Source organism: Paramormyrops kingsleyae, chromosome 25 (assembly GCF_048594095.1).
Source record: "Paramormyrops kingsleyae isolate MSU_618 chromosome 25, PKINGS_0.4, whole genome shotgun sequence".
NCBI lineage: Eukaryota > Metazoa > Chordata > Actinopteri > Osteoglossiformes > Mormyridae > Paramormyrops > Paramormyrops kingsleyae.
Genome location: NC_132821.1, coordinates 26558465 through 26577405, shown reverse-complemented (window position 1 = coordinate 26577405; position 18941 = coordinate 26558465). Strand labels below are relative to the sequence as shown.

The following is an 18941-nucleotide window of genomic DNA, read 5'->3' as shown; positions in this document are numbered from 1 at the left end:
TAGATCCTTTTGTTAGTTTATAACCAGCATAATCTGTCGCGTCGCTGGCTCAGGTCAGGCACGGCACATGTTCGTGCCCCCTAAGCCCATCTGGAGTCATTCCAATAGATCTATCCTTTTTATTTTTTCAAAGAAATTCTGCATCCCCTGTTTTTCTTCCTGACAAATTTCACACTGCCATCTTACAGGAGGAACAAAGATCTACTTTGTGTTTTTTATATATATATAAACCGAACCAAGGCTGTTTTTTCGTCCAACACTCACAGACCCCCTGACTGCCGCACCCTCCCGTACCGAAATTATTACCTCCGGTCCTTCATGCGGTTGTCGCCTGCATCTGACCTCAGGCGAACGGCGAAGGAACTTTGAGTAGCGGGATGACGACTCAGTTGAAAAGCACGCCTGCTGATCACTCTCGCAGAACACTCCCACTCCTGCTGTCATGCTTTGTGGGAGCTGTAATTATGGCAGCGCAATTATGAAGTTTGCTTTCAGTGAGACTTTTTTTGGGAACATTAAAAGTGACATGACAAAACCTGTAGGGGCTCAAATTACAATGTAATGACAGGAAATGCAGCCATTGGAAGCAAACTCAGACTAGAATCACGAAAAAATATCCCAGATATATTCCAAATAAACCATAAATCTGTGAACTAAAACCAATCACTGTGTATTTAATAATTAAACTCCATTTTCCCCAAGCAGCATCATGGTATACATGCAAGTATTACGCCAGATTATGAAAAATACATTTTTCAGGTCCCCACAAAGACCTGTAAATGCAATCAAAAAAGTAAAAATGCCAAAAGTCTCGTATTTCATTTAGTTACTTGTGGTTAAGGTTAGGACTGGGTAGGGGTTAAGGTCGTCATGTTGGGATTTTTCCCATAGAAATGAATGGAGAGTCCCCACAAAGTTATAATTACAAACCTGTGTGTGTGTATGTGTGTGTGTGTGTGTGTGTGTATGTGTATATATATTATAATGTGATTATGTACAAGTACTTGATATCTCACAAACTAGCTGCCATTTGAACTAAGGTAAGAAGGCAAGGCAGTGCATGAATATATTTATTTTACATAATCAAACAAAAGCTACTTTGTTGTATCTTTAGGCTGCAAAACTCCACATTCTATGTAAATGATCTGAAGGATTTTTTTTCCCCACTTCTTTTTCTCCTTCATCTGGAAAATGTTACAGTGGCCTTGGGGACATTAGCTGGAATATAAATTAGCAGAATGTACTGCCTGATGTGAAATATGATTTTTGATATCAAACAGAAAAACTAAGACACATGACAAACTAACTAAGGCCGAATGCACGATGCTTCACGGAGGCCCGGTGATTACTCTGCATTGGGTCTTGGGTCAAATTATGCCAACCTAGCCCTTTTTTTTTATCAATGTAAAAGCGAAGGTTTTTCTGTTCGCCGGACCGGACTGTGACGGGATGGGAGTGATCCGTTGTTCTGCAGATCCGGCTGCAATTAATAATGTTGTTATTCCTGTACAAGACATGGGACAGAATCGATATTCTTTGACAAAGGGATAGAGGTTGCCTTGTGTACAGGATGACAGTAACCGGAGTCCCGCTGTTAATAGCTAAAAACCACAGCGGAGAATAGGGTTTCGCTTCTACATCTGGAAAGCATTCAATCCGACACCGTCTGCAACATCTGATACAGAACGTGCTCCTCTCTGTTCGGTAAGCCACAGGGCGGAGCAATATAAGGGCACTCCTGAATTAGATTTCATGCATCGACTTTCAAAATTATTGTCAGAGGCTGAAGCGGAAGGGCTTCAAAAGACAACCCCTCCCCAGCGCGCACTCGGACATTGCATTCAGCTCCAGTAGCAGCCAAGGGGTGAGGGTTGAGGGCACTTGGTGGAGAGAGTGGTAATGGAGGTGGAGGTGCAGTTTCGGGGGGGGGGGGGGGTTTGGGGTGACAGTTAAAGTGCCAGTCACCGTGCCTGGTGCGAGCAGCGATAATAAAGGATGTAGCTGAGAGGAGACGAAAATACCAGGAGCATGAAAGCGGGAGCAGACGTGTTGTCTCCCGGGAGAGGACAGCATGTAGACCTGCCTCTCCGCGGCTCTCCAGCGACCGCCGCTGCCTCGGTGCCGCGCACACAGCGTGCCGCCCTCAGCTGACGGAAACCCCGCCGCTGCGAAACGGCCAGTAAATCAGATATCCCCACCCCCCCCTTCCGCTTAAGAGGTCTCCTTGTATGCTAATCGGGCTCCAGATATATATCTAATCATCTGAATTTCAAAAGGGATGGATCGCAACGTGCCGTTAAGTAAGCTTAATGGAAGCAAAATGAAAAGGGACAACTTGCATAGCCTTTCACATGAATGCATTATGCGTGACAGTGACAGCTAATTGCTCCACCAATCAGATAGCAGCTTCAATAAATACTCAAAAGTATAAGATAAAAATTGCAGGAATTCCGGGAGACAGGATTGCAAACAGCAGCTGGTTTGGGGAAATGGGGAGGATAGTACCTTCTGGAAAGCAAGTGTCTAATCTGTCTCACTTTACAGTAACTTGTCTGGCGGACCACAGTTCATATCATTTACACTAATTAGTTCCTCCGGCCCACTTAACGAGTAAAAATAGCTAATGGTTTGTCGAATGGGCAAGATTTTCCCCGTGCATCTGACGCTGCAGTTTGTGTTTGCATACTAAAACGTAACACCTTTCTGCCACATCCTGTAGTGAAACGTTTTATTTAAAACAGACTTAAGTTCTTTTAAATTCTTAGTCATGCATGCTAAATCAGCTTCGTTGCTAAGAGTGTGCAGTGTTAATATGTGGTAGAAGAAATTAGCGGTATTGACCGCCCCCGCTAATGTGTAATAACGCCAGGATGAACTTGTCAGCGCTTCGTTCCCGCAGATTGTTCGCCTTTTATAGGGCGTGTCTTAAATGAACCACGACAGCTCCCCCCCCCCCCCAAACTGCATATTCATGTCAGCATGGGTGTCTGTGGCGGGATCCTTTAATTAAGAGGGAAATAGGAACTTGCAGACTGAAGACCCCATCACCTCCCTGACAGCGTGACACAGAAGTGCTGTAGTCTATTTCCTTCCCTGAAGTGTGGACAGACATACCCTGACAACCCCACGCTAGGGAAGACGTGTCTGGCTTTAAGCGTAATAGAAATAAAGATTTAATAGTACTCCTGGCCTGTGCCTAATTTTTTTTATTATGCATGACATAGACATATTGAAACAAAATCCCTATTCGATAAATGTGTAAAACACATAACGGAAATGTTATACAGTATTTAAGCAAGATGCTATAATGTATTATGTCATCCAGTGACCAGGTAGGCAATCTAAACGACAAAGGTCACCGTAAATGGTCACAAAACAAATAAAAGTAATCTTTAGTCATATATAGAAAGCTGAGATGGCCAGGTAAAGTAGATCGCAAAACCTCATATGTAGCCGGCATGAGTCTTTAAAGAATAACGTGTAGCTTATTAATAATGTCCAGTTTGTTTTTGTAAGCAAAAATACAGAAGCGAGGCACAGCAAAGTGATTTGGAAGGGAGGTTAATGATGTAAGAGTTAATTATTCTTTATAGACTTTAAAATGTCACTAGGCAACAACCAAGGCAGAAAACACCACGCTGTTTAACAAGGAACAAGCAACAAGTTGCCAATTTGTTTTAACTGGTCTGGTCGTAAACTGCATAAACGGGAAAATGCTACAGAACCGTTCCAATGAAAGTACCCACTTAAGCTACTGAATATATCTTCAGATGAAATATTTGGGGAATCATATAGTCTGAGGACTCACATTCATATTTTAATCCTTGTCAGACTATTCAGTGACACATTGAATAAGACAAAGTTGTCCAGGAGCAAATATATACAGAGCTTTTTGCCATTATACTGTTACATAGTTCATACATTTTGGAAACAATCCAGAAAGTTTGTTATTCATATAGTCTCTATTCTTGCTCTCAAAAAAAAAAATAAATAAAAAAAAAATATATATATATATATATATATATATATATATATATATATATATATATATATATATATATATATATACGCCACACGACATGTTCTTATTTATAACTGCTGTCCATCATGTTTGTCAGAGGAAAGCAACAAATTGATATTGCTTTGACCGATTCAGAGAAATCGGGACATGTTGACATAACTCATGAATTTACAGTGCAGCATTTACATATTGCAAAGCGCTGAGCTGCACTCCGAAGCAGCGGCCGGTCTATCTGCTGTTCATGCTTAATCACCTTACCAGACTTCGCCAGACATAAATTGCCCGACGTCTGTGATAAAGTGTATCTGTGCATTTCCTTCGGCGCACAAGTCAGGTAGCCAGCATCTGCCTTAGTCGAGTACCTCTAAGATCAAGTGGAAAGAAAAATTAACAAAAAAAAAACACGATAATTCTATGCGTACTGCTGGTTCCCAAGCGTGAATCCTTTAGCGATGCTAATGCTTGTGTTTGGCTGGTAGGACGCTAACGTGGGCCCCAAAATAGCATGACGCTATCGCAAGGCATGGACCAGGGAACAGCGGAGAGTGGCCATCTCCACAGCAGGCTGCCTTGGCTCCTGTATGCCATCACTCCTTTTTATTACTTTCATTAAAACCAGCCTAAAATAAATGGTGTTAAAAATAACCCTGATGGCGTGATTACTGCAGACCCTGTCTTTGCATAACTTAAGCTTGGTACTAAATGAGCATAGCCTCGACCTTAAAGTATATTAACAGGTATCACCTTGAACAATGCTATCACAAAATGCAACTGTGTGACCCGATTCATGCCTCAATGCCTAAAAGACAGGAAATAATCTGGTAAAAACCAAAAATACAAATTTAGTGCCATATATAGTGTGTACACACCATAATACAGCAAGGGGAATTAAAATATTAAACTGAGCTATTTTTTTAAATCTTATGTTTGCTTTTTTTCTGGTTGTTTATGTGTATTTGTGGTATAATAAAAATGTCTTTACCTTTAGGATGAACCTCCCAGACAACAAGAAGCATTAACATTTCCTTTGAAAGAAATGTTTTTTCCATATGCTTTGTGTTGGTAAAAATAACATATTAAAAACAGAGGTTAGAAGGACGATCAGGCATATTTTTAATTTTAATTCTAAACAATAACTCAAGCACCGTGAGAGCAAACATATAACAGTATGCTAATTTTATCTGTGAGCTAATTATCTTAATAGTACCTACAACAAAAGAGAACGACGGCAATAAACAACAGAGTGAGGCCTTGTTTATGACCTTTGATGTCCAATCAAAATCAGTTTCTGATCTGAACACTCCACACAGGACCTCGTGTGGAAACTCGACTCAGCGCTCAGCTGAAAGTGGTGACTGCAGGCACTGTCTTTCGATGGACACCCGCAAATTTTTACATCCATCTGAACAGAACAGATGGCAGCTCATGCAGAAAAGTAATGCGTCTAAATAATATAAAATGTGTTTTAACGTAGCCTCATCTAACGCAAAACATGTTCCTCTGCTGCTGTGCGAGAAGCTAATTTGCAAACACTTTGATTGCATTTTTGTCCGTTTTAAAATTGAAAACAGACTATTGTGTTGTTTCGAAGTGTGAAAATTAGGTATTTGTAAAACATTCAAAACATAGATGGCGGAATGCTGCGCCAGGTTTGGTTTCCAATTCGAAATGTGCTTCCTAAATTCATGGCAAACAATATGTTGTTTGATTGCCTTAGCTAATGACAAGTAGGGCCACTTTAAAATATTCAGAGGTGAACAGGCAGTGCAGAGATTAACGGTGTTGATCCCATGAGAGAATGTAAGTGCAGTAGTGGTAGGTTTTATTTGCAGGATAATGATCCAAAAACAATCGGCAGTAGGTCATTGGGCAGGGTCCTGGGAGATGAAGATAGCTAAACCCAAATTTTGATTCAAATCCACAGTCCAAACACAGACAAAATGTCACAAAATCGAGAGAGCAGCACTGGAAAGTCACCAAAGCACAAAATAAAGAGCCAGAAATCCCGAAGACCGAACACAAGTCACGCAAAGCACCAGCGCAGCCCCAACAGCCACTCAATATGGTGGAAAACTCAATACTTTACAAATAGTTAACTGAAAAGCAGGTGCTTTTAATCTCTGCCAGTTAACCAGGTCTGTGCCTCGTAATTAGGGGAGGCGGAGCAGGAATCGACAGGGCGTGGCTTAATAGGTGACATGTTTGATGAGGGCGCGGCAGTCCTCCAATTGGATAGTCAGAGGTTTAAGTCCTTTGAAGGTGGCTAGTTGGGACGTTCCGCCTGATAATTAACCTAAACTGTTTCAACATTTTATGAAAAACATCAGTTTTGGAAGAAAAAAAAAAAAGGCTCAGCGAAGAAAAGAAGCAAAAACTGATGTGCAAAACAACATTGCAAGATATCTATATGGGTCAGCAGGGAAAATAGAAAACCTTGCAGTCACAACCCCACAGTCCGTAAAAATGGAGAAAAAATAAAATAAATAAATAGAAAAACCATGATGTCGACGCTCTCTCAGCGTGTTTAACGCTCGCCCCTGTTCACTGGGCTTCAGGGACCAGATCTAATTACGCTCTTGCCGTTTCCGGGACCTGTCACTCTTTCTAATTTGCACTTCATTATCTTAGGACCAAATGGAGCATCTGTAAACCATAGGCCTATGAGCTTAAGGTAAAAGCCTAAAGCTCTACTTTGAAGCGAAATGTATTGATCTTGGTGTCAGCCGATGCACAACAGAATACAGAGTGCAATCCATTAACAGAGAGAGCTACGCCATTACACTCCTCCGGCGTTCAATTAAAGTAAAACATTATCCTCCTTAATTGATGCAGCTAATCGTTTCTTGACTAATGGTTCGGAATACTGAGGAAATCTGATTGTTTAATGAGAGACTGTTAATTTAGGGTTGGAGGTTGATATCGACACAAAGACAATCAGCAAGGGCCTTGATCTATACTTAATGTTCTGGCATATTATTTCCACGCAAATGTCACCCAGTTAGCTCGCACCGCCGTGCCGTTAGTGTTTGGCTAAAAACACTAGCTACCGCAGAGTCTGGCAGCATGTGTGTCGCTGCCCCCTCCGTGACCTGGCCTTCCCCCAATCCTCTGCCACTTCAAGCCGTACGTCGGCGGGCCCTTTCCGCAAGCCTTTGATGTCCCCACCAAAGCATCCAAGGCCCTGTGATTATGAAGGTAGAGCTGATTATTTTGTTGTTTTTTTTTTTCTTTTCTTGTTGAGCTTGCTGTTTTGCTTCCCCTCCGTTAAAACCGTCTTTGTTCTCAGAACAAAAAGACTTGTATCTGAGATTGAGGGGGGGGGGGGGTGAAAAAACATCAACCAACCAATAATATAAAGTGCAGGAATGGGGTGAGTCCTAAACTGCAGAAGAAGAAGTCTCACGTGTCGTCAGGTATTGGGAGCTCGTGGGAGTTTTATTCACATATAAATGTAATGAAAAATGATTGGTTCAGAGAGATAAGGTGGGTCATATGTCAATCATATGTCTTGGTCTTGCCTCCTCTAGCTGTTTGGATCCACCTCCTCTACAATCTGATTGGTTATCGCTCAGAACTAATCATTTTTCTTTCTGCCCTCAGAACATTTGTGTGTAAGTAAAACTCCCATGAGCGTATTCGGAAGACAGGCAAAATATAAGATGATTCAATAATGGAAGAAGTAGTTCGAGAAATCTATGACGTTTTACACAGACAGCACTAGCTGAAGATTGTTAAGCCAAATCTAATGTACTGTATTTTAAAAAAAAAACACTAAATGTGCTACATATGTTTGAACTATTTTCATAGATGCTATCCTTTCTTTGAGAATCAGCTGAAGACGGAACAAATGAAATGTATGCCTTGTAACTGCTGGTCATAGAAAAGCAGTTCAAATGCATTTGGTTAGACAATTTGTCTTTTTTTTATTTATTTGAATTTAAACACTTCCATCTTCAGAAGCCCATGTTTATTAAAGACAAACATGCCACATCCTCTTGGTTTATTGAGATCTAAGTTGTTTCAAACTGAAATGTGCACCGCTGCCTCCGGTGGCCACACGGGAGCGAGGCGGAGCCGGCCAGTGGTAAACAAACATCCGGCCGCACTTTAGACCCCCAGAGCGACAAGACTGAGAGGCGAGTAAACGAGGGCTTGAATGTAATCTGCCTAGATGATGCCGTTTCCACATGACGCCGGCGTTCGGGGCTGTGTGCCCTTGTCCCCTGGCACCCAGATAAAAACTTGACAGGACAATTGATTGCCAGGCAGGCAGGCAGCCCCCCCCCCCCCCCCCCCCAATTTCCTTGACGTTGTTCTGCAGGCCTGTTTATCTTGGGACGTGTCCTCACTGCAGCATTTTTCCCATTAACTCACACAGCGACACAAGTTATGCGGTGTAGAGAGCCAGCATGAACAGCAGTCAACGGTACACAAATACAAACCGAAAATCAAATTCAAATTTTATGTGTCACATGCATCATCATACATAGCACAACATGCAGTGAAATGCTTATTGCAATGCTCCGAGGAAATATTGGTAAAAACTATATAAAAAGAGATAGAAAGAGATTAGATATAGTACTATCTATACTATCATTTACTGGATAAATTTACACTGGATAAACCCATGCTTCCAACACAATTCATGCTAACGCTAACAGCAGAAACATTATGCGCTAATGATAACAGATGAAATATTTCTTGCTAATGCTAATGAGATAAGCATTACATGCAGATGCTAACAAGCTGCAACATTTAATGCTAATGCTAATGACCAGAATATATATTTTTTTACTAATGATAGAAATACATCCATCAAGTTTTCATATCTGCTTATACAATGCAGGGCCTGGATAAGCCTTGAGCCCAATGATGAAGATTCTCATTTAAATAAGTACATCAAAGCGGTTTAATATATATTAAAAAAATATTCTGCATTGTTTATAAGACTTTGGTATTTTATTTTATATGGACATTGATATTTCAGTTCTATAAATTCAAGTAACTATAGATATATTATAGATGGTTTTGGTAAAGATGCTGTAATAGGCTGCAGGTATCTGGCCGAGTTCAGGCGAGAGTTTTCACGTTGTGCCAAAGTTACTTAGGTAATTATAAATCCCGTCTTCCAATGTAGTACATTCCAAGATAATGGTACATTCCGTGGGCAGTGGTGGCTTAATGGTTAGGGAAGCACACTTGAAATTGAAAGATTGCAGGTTCGAATTCCTGACCAGAAAGGCACCACTGAGGTACCCTGGGCAAGGTACCGCCCCCAAGCACTGCTCCCCGGGCGCTGAATTAGCTGCCCCCTGCTCTGTCATATTGTCACATATGGGTCAAATGCAGAGGACACGTTTTGTTGTGGTGTGTCAACAATGACCACTGATCACTAAATTCTAATTCATTGACTCAGAGCTTCTTACCACGCCACCGATTTGATGCTTCAGTCTATCTGTTTGCTGCTACGTGGAACAGAAGTTGTTGTGGTTGACCTCTTGCTGCGGTATCACCCCCCCCCAACATATATATCACTGGCTCACATAGAGAGAGACACCCAAAGGGCAATCTGAGCCCAAATTTCATGGAATGTGTTACATTATTCACAAGGGCAAATCTTCTGGACGAGTAAGACATGTAATTTCCTGTAGGAGTAAAGTCACATGGTTAAACTGTACGGTGGCAGGAGGGAACCCTACTGACTGATAGTCTTTGGAGAACGTCTCCCTACCATTCTGTCCGGTAAGAAATCATATGCTATGATAATGGCCTTATGACATATTATTAACATAATTATGGCAAATAAATGCAGAGAATGTAGCCTTTTCAGAGTCCGGCTCATCAGAAATATTTATTGCTAAAGCTTTGCCTGCATCCCCAATATGAGCATTGTGAGCTGTATTGGAATGAATGTGCATTTTGTGAGATGAATTATCAACAAAGACAAATGACTGAACTGACCCCAGAACAGTAAACGCGGTTAAGGGGAGTTCCCAGGGAATAGGTGAAATTCCGCCTGCACCATCTATCATAGGCAGCATGGGCTATATTGGATCTCGCTCTGAGATTTTGTTGAAACCCAAGTAAAGACAGTACACTATGGGTACAACCTTGAAACAAATCTTTTCATCGCAAAAGACACGGCTCTATACCTGGCGACGTATTTCGGATGCTAAATTGAAACATTTATGGCCCTATTATATCGCTTCCACAGATAAAACAAAGTAATGAGTAACCTAAGCTATAAATACTGGTTGTTTACCTGAGACCATGCAGAGCGATACTCCAGCAATATGCTAGGTAATGAAAGAACGTAACGTTCGGATGTATAGACCGGTGAGTTGGCTAAATGGATGTGTACAGTCTAGATGTGAAATAAAGTGACACTAAATTGAAAGCGGTGCACGGTGGAGCCCCAGAGATTCCGTAAGTGGTGCTTATTTTAGAAAAGCCAAGCTCTCCAAAGGACCTCACGTCATGTTATCTGACACCATGCTAATGGCTAAAAGTCTTGTGCTCCAACTCCCCCCCCCGCAGAAGTGCTTTCGGGGGGACCGTACCATCATGCGAGGGGGGGGGGGGGTGCAGTGGGAGGGGGGGAATAAGAACCAGAACACATCCACCCTGACCCTCAAGATACGCAGCGCAGGTCAAAGGGGCTGCACCTCCCAACCCTGACGCCAAAATGTCAGTCTGTACAAAGCCGTGCAGAGCCGGACATTTTAATAAATAGCGGGAACGATACATGGGTCAAAACAGGTGGGGTTGTTTTAACATTAAAAGGTTTTTTTTTTAAATATATATATACTTCAAATTCTAAAAACTAGTATATGTTTCATTGATATCCCATTGAAGGCCCATTCATACCTGCTGAAGACCAATTCCTTAATACAAACTAAAAGCCTTCCCTCCCGGTCACAGCATTTTATTGAAAAAATCCATTATAGAGTATAAACATGTATTGCAAATATTGTCGTATTTGATGCTTATTTAGAGCACAGTATAGGGCAGGGTTATTAAAATCCCGGTCCTCGAGGTCCGTGCACTGCTGGTTTTCCAGCCTTCCTTTACCTGTCAGTCAGGTGTGAAGCCTCTGACCAATCAGAATCAGTAATTATTAAACTAACTACCTGGGAGAATTGAAAACATGGCCTGGATTTGGAATCGAGGTCCAGATTTGAAGAACCCTGGTATAGGGTGTTGAGAAAGGCAAGGGACTGCCAATCTGTTAAAAATAATGAAGAAGTATAAGTCAAATGCATGTTGTTTAGTGGTGTATCATGGCGTTAAGTGCCTGCTTAAAGCACCTAATTAACAAATGATTGCGTGCAGCAGTAAAATTAGTGACACTTAAACATGCCCGTGTTTTGTAAACATCCATAAATACGTATAATGACCAAACAGCATTGAGAGAAGGAAGACCATCCGCCTGTGTTTTACTCTCCTTTGTGAAGCTGGTTTGTTTAATGGAGCCTTTTGCAGTTAATTAATATAGCGGTGACCTCATCCCTTTGGGTGTCCTGACATAGAGCTGGATGGCAAACCACGTATCTTTTCTGGGGAATTTATGAGGTGGTGGGGTAGGAGGGACCGGTGAATATCGACATGTTGCACAGCTATCCAGGTAACGTCTAACGTCACGTTGCATGATAACGAAGGACGCTTTAAGGCTTATGAGACTTTAATCTCCAAAGGATTGTTCCAGTGCAAGAAAACCCAAAGCAGTCAAGCAAAACCGAACAACCCGATGAATAAATTCAGGAATAAATAAACAAACAAACATAAATTCAGCTACTTCACACTCAGTTGCAGATATCGTGTGATGGGTGTGAGATGCGTGTTTGTTATAATTATGAACAAATAATTATTTTAGAATGAAAACAATCCAGTGTGTTCATGCCTGGCATTTTCTCAACTTAGCAGCTAAAATGAACTGACTTGCCTCACTCAGAATTTTTTTCATTCAGTTTGGGAGCTTCTGTTGTGATCAAGAAAAGGCAACAAGCGATTGCTTCAGAGGAATCCAGTAACCGATTACTGGGTTCTGTGCAGGGCAAGATTAATCCAGTGAGCTGTGGATGCTGTGAGGCAAAAGTAAAACTAGATTTCTGTTTTGTTCAATGTTATCTTGCAAACTGACTGTTGGCCCTTGTTACCCACTTGATATTTTTCCCCTTTCATCATGCTATAGCTGGCTAAACTGCATCTTATCTGTGGAGAGATTGGGGGGTGGGGGGGAGTTGAGCCACCTTTTGTATGCGAGTCGAGTAGAAAATACTACACAGGTGCTAAAAACTGAAAGTTACACCCGCAAAAGTAAATTAGATTGAGATAAAGGTACCGTGTTTTTTTTTTTTCCCCCCATAAAGGCTTTTTACGATTCAGCTGAAACGCTGGTGAGATGTTCTGTACGTCAACATTATCATACCATTAAAAACAAGGAATCCATAATTCAGAGCAAGCACAATTACAGCTTTATTTTCACGTCCGTGTGCTGTTTATAGTTACACTTACTGTCCAAATGCCGTCCATCCATTTTACATAAATGCTTGACCAGCACACTATCGAATCCTGGAGCCTATCCCAGGAAACACTGGGAACAACATGTACAGGATACCAGTCCATTACAGGGAACAACAAAGCATCAGCAATTTAAAGATGCCAGGTCCCCTGACCACATTACAAAGTCACCCTTTTGAATCCAAGGCATTAATTGCAATTTAAAAACAACCTCATGGGAATTTACACAAAATGTTCTGAGGGATGAAGGAAAAATGATTGGTTATCTCTCTGAACCAATCAGATTGCAGAGGAAGTGGGCCCAAGCAACTAGAGGAGGCGAGACAAACCAATCAGATGTCTTTGTCCCGCCTCCTCTAGTTGCTAGGACCCACCTCCTCTACAAGCTGCTTGGTTATCTCTCTGAACCAATCATTTTTGCTTCTGCCCTCAGAACATTTTTGTGCAAGTAAAACTCCCACAAGCTAAAAAACAAATCTTGACCTCTTTATTTAATTAAATGAATGTTAATTGAATGGTATGATCCATGTAAAGCAGAAGTTTCTTTTTTGGCTGAAAGTTTGCTTATTTATCAAAGATCTATTTAAAGTTCTTGCAGGAGAAATGGAGTAGCGGAACGCTCATGAAAAGGTGGCCCATTTGTCCTCGGTCGGGTAAATGAATAACCTGCTGTGGACGGCAGGTAACAACGATTCTGAAATGAGGCGACGTAACAAATAGAAGAAGGTTCTGCCCGCGAGGTGGGTATAAACCTAAGGTCCTGGAAAGCAGTGGGATGGAGGTCTTCATCAAAGAGAGGAAAGATGGTAAACAGGAAACAGTCAGCCATCTGAGTTTGCGCATGCTGGGTGTGTCTTCAGTATTGTGATGGATGCGATTTGTACGGTGAGTGCAAAAACTTTACCGACTGGTAAAAAAAAAATCTATTCTATTTCCATCAATACCACTTAGAAGTCTCATCTCCAGTGCTCCCCAAAATAAGACACTTAATTATTTCTACACCTTGAAGGGAGGAAATAGAAAAAAAAAACCGCCGACAAAAAGGTGTTTGCTTAGCGCTTAATTATGTTCAGGTGCTGCCTAGCAGCAGAGCCGGGCCGGGAAGCATCAAGACGACTTCACCCGATTTAAGAACTCGCCTGCCGTGGTTGGTCAGCTTCTCTCTGACCTCATTAGCCACACTTTTTAATTGTGATGAAAAGTGTATAATAAAACAGTATTTCTGATTTGTATCCGTCACCATAATGATTACAGTAAAACACATGTATTTATTTAAAAAAATGAAGGATTCGGTTTTGGTCTGACTAAGAAAATTTTATCTAATCTAATTTATGAAACATATAAAAATAACTTGATAGCAACAACAGCAACCGAATAATCCATCTTCCAACTGTTTAGCCTGAACAGGGTCATGAAGGGTTTTCCCACAAAGTAAAATTTCCCAATTAGCTGAATAACTTATGTGAAAGCTATCCAACAGAAGGAGAAGTATGCGAGAATTCTACTGGACAATCCTTACCAATCCTTATCTGGTTAATGAAGAAATCCTGCTTTGTGGAATACCCCCATGGAAACGGTAATAAATAACAATAATAAGAATAATAATAATAATAATAGGAGCGGCACGGTGGTGCAGTGGTTAGCACTGTTGCCTGGGTCCTGTCCAGCCTGTCATGTCTGCCTGACCCTTCTGTCTCCTCCCTGTCACAGCCCAGATGAGCCAAGCATGTTGGTTGTTGCCTCTCATTAGTCTTTGTATACAAGACCCTGTTTGTCTCGTCATCCCCAGTCCAGTCATTAACGTCAGCCCTCCTGTTACCCGAGCCCATCCCCAAGTCAGTCTTCCCGTTTTGACCTCTCGCGGTCCTGTTTGTGTCCCTGCTCCCGTTTTGACAATGAAGCCTCTTTAGTTCTCCTGACGCCTGCACCAGAGTCGTTGGCCCCCCGTGTCCTAAAACCTGGCTCCACATGTGTGGACTTTGCTTGTTCTTCCCACGGGAATTCCTCCTGTACCACCAGCACAACCCCGAGTCCAAAAACATGCTAATGTGGATTTCCCAGATTGTCCGTAGGTGTGAATGGTGTGTTTGCCGTGTAAAGGGTTGGTGCCCCGTCCTGGATTGTTCCCTGCCTTGCAGGCATAGCTTCCGGGATAGACTCCACACCCCCACAACCACGCACAAGACAAGCAGGCATGGAAAATGGGTGGATCATAAAAATTATGAAAACACAAATAAATATAGCCTTAAACTGCATCGTTTCTGTCTGGCAAACACCTCTGTGTATCACAGCTTCTCAGACGTGTGCAGCTAAGGGTGATGTCACACATGCTCTCTCCTCTTTGTGCGCCTCCATTATGGAAGAAAGTATCTGCTGTTATTACAGATACCTTTCTCATACCATGGGGCAGTGGTGTGACATAAGGAATACAAATTAACCTGGGGCTACAATTTGAGTAGAATCTAAAATGTAAACTAATCATGCATTAATAATGCAAGACTCTGCTAATTTTAAGTCAACAATCCAGAATGATTTAAAAAAAAAAAATACACTTTGTTCAGGAAAAAAAAATTAAACCATGCATTCAATGAAAAAAAGAGAAAATAGAATAATGAAATAAGTGAAAAATCAAATAGTAGAGATACTCAACGGTGATAAATATGCATGAATGGGATGTCAAAATGACAGCAGAAGTGACAAGCCTTGGGTTAAGGTGAACGATATAAAACGATGCTTATATCTCCAGAAACCATGAAAAATTTGGCATCGTTTTTCCCGACTTTCTACAGTTTATCTACTCTTCAAAGTAGCAGTGATGTAAGTGCAATTTACCATATGGCTGTGCTTTTTTCAGAACATGCGTGAGTCACACAAAACAGCTGTTTTCTGATACCCTTTAACATATGGCGTGAGTGATAACATTTACTCAGTCATTACGAATGTAGATTGCTACCTTTAAACCTGTCCACTTTTCCCTCCATTACGCAAAGTTACACATTCCTTAAGGGCTTGGCAGCCTTCACTGGTAGAGAGGAGACAAAACAGCAGCTCTGTGCACTAACTCCACTAGCTCCACAGTCTAGGTACTTCAACTGGACCTAAACAGATTTTGACAAGGGGGATATATTTTCATGCTTGATTCTAGGTCATTTACTGATGGCAGGTGATCGCAGAAGATCTTTATCCTAGTCATTAGCCTACTCCTGGTTTATTACGATGTCATTGTTTACAGGAGGTGCTGGAACTCAAGTGCTACAGATGTCTTCCAGGTTCTAGTGTTTCCTGTCTAGTGATACGGTGCTTAGTTAAATTTACATTTTCTGTACTACTGCAGTGCTTAACCATACAAACAAATACTCATGAAATGACAACTTATAGTTTGTGCAACGACAAGACAGCAACGACCACTTTCGTGTCATGTACATCAGTCGGGTATTTTTTTAATTCTCTAACCAGAAATATTATTTTTTGTGCTTTTCTAATATAGTATCCTGGGATGTGTTAGACTCAATAATCATACATATCTATACTATAAATGTCAAAACACATACATGTGGGAAATTGATATTCTGTCATTAACACATATATCCCAAAAGTCACACATTTGCTTACTATTGTTGAAAAACTTTGAAAGCCTGAATATTACTTTTGTTCTTTACTTGATCTACCTCAAGGGAGAAATAACTAAAGTTATACAACGAGAAAATCGTAATAAAACGTGAGAAACGTAATTGTGTGCCAAAAGGTTTCAATGAAATGACAGCTCAAAATCTCCGATGCATGTTTGCTGCAAGGCAAAAATGAAGATTTTAATTATGCAATTAAAATGTTCTTTTGGATCATTAGGTACACACTATGTTACAAAAATCTATATATACATAAATTCTCCCTTATAAAATATGTATGTCATCTGTCGGTCCATCCATCCATCCATCCATCCATCCAGGTCAGGGTTACAGAGAGTTCCGGGGTCTAACCCTGACACAAGGCTGGGGTACACCCTGAACAGGATGCCAGCCTTTCACAGACGTACATCAAATATTAAATGCGAAAAAAATCGAATAACCAAACAAATAACATCTAACGATTTTAATTTCATGAAATTGGCACGCTTAAATAGCTTCACTTACTTTTTGCAGAAAAGGTCTATAAGATCTATTATAGGGCGTGATTAATATGCTTAACTCTCCTCCAAAAAGTGGGTGACACAAAAACACTAATGATAATGAACATACAGACAGGCTAGTTATTAACGAGTCACTAGCACATTGTACATAACATTCACAGCGCGTGCGGATAACTGCTGATCTGAACGGATCGGGGGATCTGCTCCTACTTAACAAGAGACACTAGGTGTAACAGGCCATCAGATGGTCTGCTAGGCTCAAGATGGATCAGTTGTGTCAAATGTGCATGCGCATCTTTGCAAATGATCACACATGTATCACTCGCCATTTAAAAAATATCGCTCGTAGGCTGGCAGACATAAAAAATAACCTCTGTCAAAATTGATCCGTGCTTAATTATTTCCCTTGGTGCCGCGTCAACATTTTACCTACCACATATATAAAAAACCAGTCCTAAATTCCAACTCTGACTGGTAATATTGACAGGTAGTGGCCTGAGATCTCCCAAAGGTTTTCTGACATTTTAATCTTTATATTTTCTAATCTGAATTTTCCAGCCCCCCCCCCCCCCCACTAGGGTAAGATGGATTACCTAACGGGACCCAGACCTGTCTGACTTTGACAAACTGACATCCCCACATATCTCCTGACACGCCTCTCGATACCAGCAGAAAGTCGAGGCGATAAAGACATATTGGCCGCTCGGTCCAAGCAGAGCGGGACCCCTTCTGTTACACGGTCATTCTCAGGCATTTTCCTCACAAAATGGCCACTGATGTCAGATATGAGACGGCACACTTAAAGAATGCACTTCCTCTTCCTGACCATTTCTTCCCCCAACACACCCTCGCCTACTGTGGCATCCTGGACAGTTATGTCTTTCAGAATGAGAACTTTTCTCCCATGATTCATGGGGGCTGTTTTCAAACAGAACTTCACCTTGTTACGGATCTCATTGAGTCACACTCTCCATAAATTCAATCAAATACAATTATCCACCATTCCAGCTAGTATCAGTGTCTCAGAAACAAAGCAAAAAAAAAAAGCTGCCTTATTGTGATAATTTCCCAAGTCAAACTGTACCTGACAGATTGCTTCATCGTTATATTTACCCCATCAATGAGCAGACAATATGCTCCTTTCCATCCAAACCCGAAATAGCACTTTTGCATCAGTTTCCAATATGCCACCTACTGCCTCGATCACATGATTTCGGGATAGTCATAAAAATTATAAAATCAGATGACATTTGTATATGTACCCTCATAGTTAAAGATTGTAATTCTATTAGCTAATAAAAAGCATACTTTATTTTTTTCATGAATTATCCACAACATTCAAGTGATCTGTATGTGTTAAAATGTAATGTTATGATGGAATTTTACAATATTTAATGTTGGTACAAGTCAAAGCCTATTTTATTAGTGTAAATAGTAAACCTACTTCCTTCACGTAACCAGGATTGTGTTTATCTGTTTATCTGATATGTGATCTATGCAACACCCCCCCCCCCCCCCCCAACACACATACACACACACACACACAACAACTCCTCAATGCAATCATCCCAAATTTGTCACCTTCACAGAAAATCCCTAACTATCCCAGTCAGTGTAGTGCTCTGCTTTGTCTTGCCCTGTTTTTTCCGTCTACGTCAACCTGCACAGTCTTACAATGTCATGTCATGTCTGTCCTACCTGCCACGTCTTATTTGTCCATTTGTATACCGCTAGGTCATAGTGGGTGGGGGGCAGGGGTGAGCGGGGGAGGGCTGGATTGGAGTGGCCTTATTATTTAATGCGTTGATTTGTTCTTCAGTAAATTAAACTTACAACAACACAGCAAATTTCATAGAACCAGCCCACTGGGATGATTATTGTTTTTGAAACGGTCCTCATCCAAAGGCTTTTAAGCATTCTCCAAATCCCGTCGTTTCCCTTCAACCTGGTCCGTCAAACACTCTTAACTCAAGTGTCTGATTGAAGGAGCACCTTCGGGTGCTGAAGCTCTGCAGAAATACCTCTCATACTGTTTGAACAGCATCCTCTGCGGAGATCCCGGTTCTTAAAGATGTTCAGAGAGAATCGGCACCAGTGTTGGGTAAGTTACTTTAAAAAAGTAACTAATTACTAATTACTAATTACTTAATCAATGTTGTATTTAAAATACTTATCTAATTACTGTGTCTGAAAAGTAACTTAATTACTCAATAAGTAATTTAACTAAATACTTCTTAAAATCCCTATAAACCTTCAGTGGACAAACAATAGAAA

At 41.1% G+C, this 18941-nt stretch overlaps 1 protein-coding gene across 1 annotated transcript in view; it reads right to left on the bottom strand.

Moving 5' to 3' along the window:
• Nucleotides 1–18941, bottom strand: part of ndst3 (N-deacetylase/N-sulfotransferase (heparan glucosaminyl) 3) — a 159699-nt gene that overhangs the window by 120584 nt on the left and 20174 nt on the right. The gene's annotated exons all lie outside the window — the stretch shown is intronic.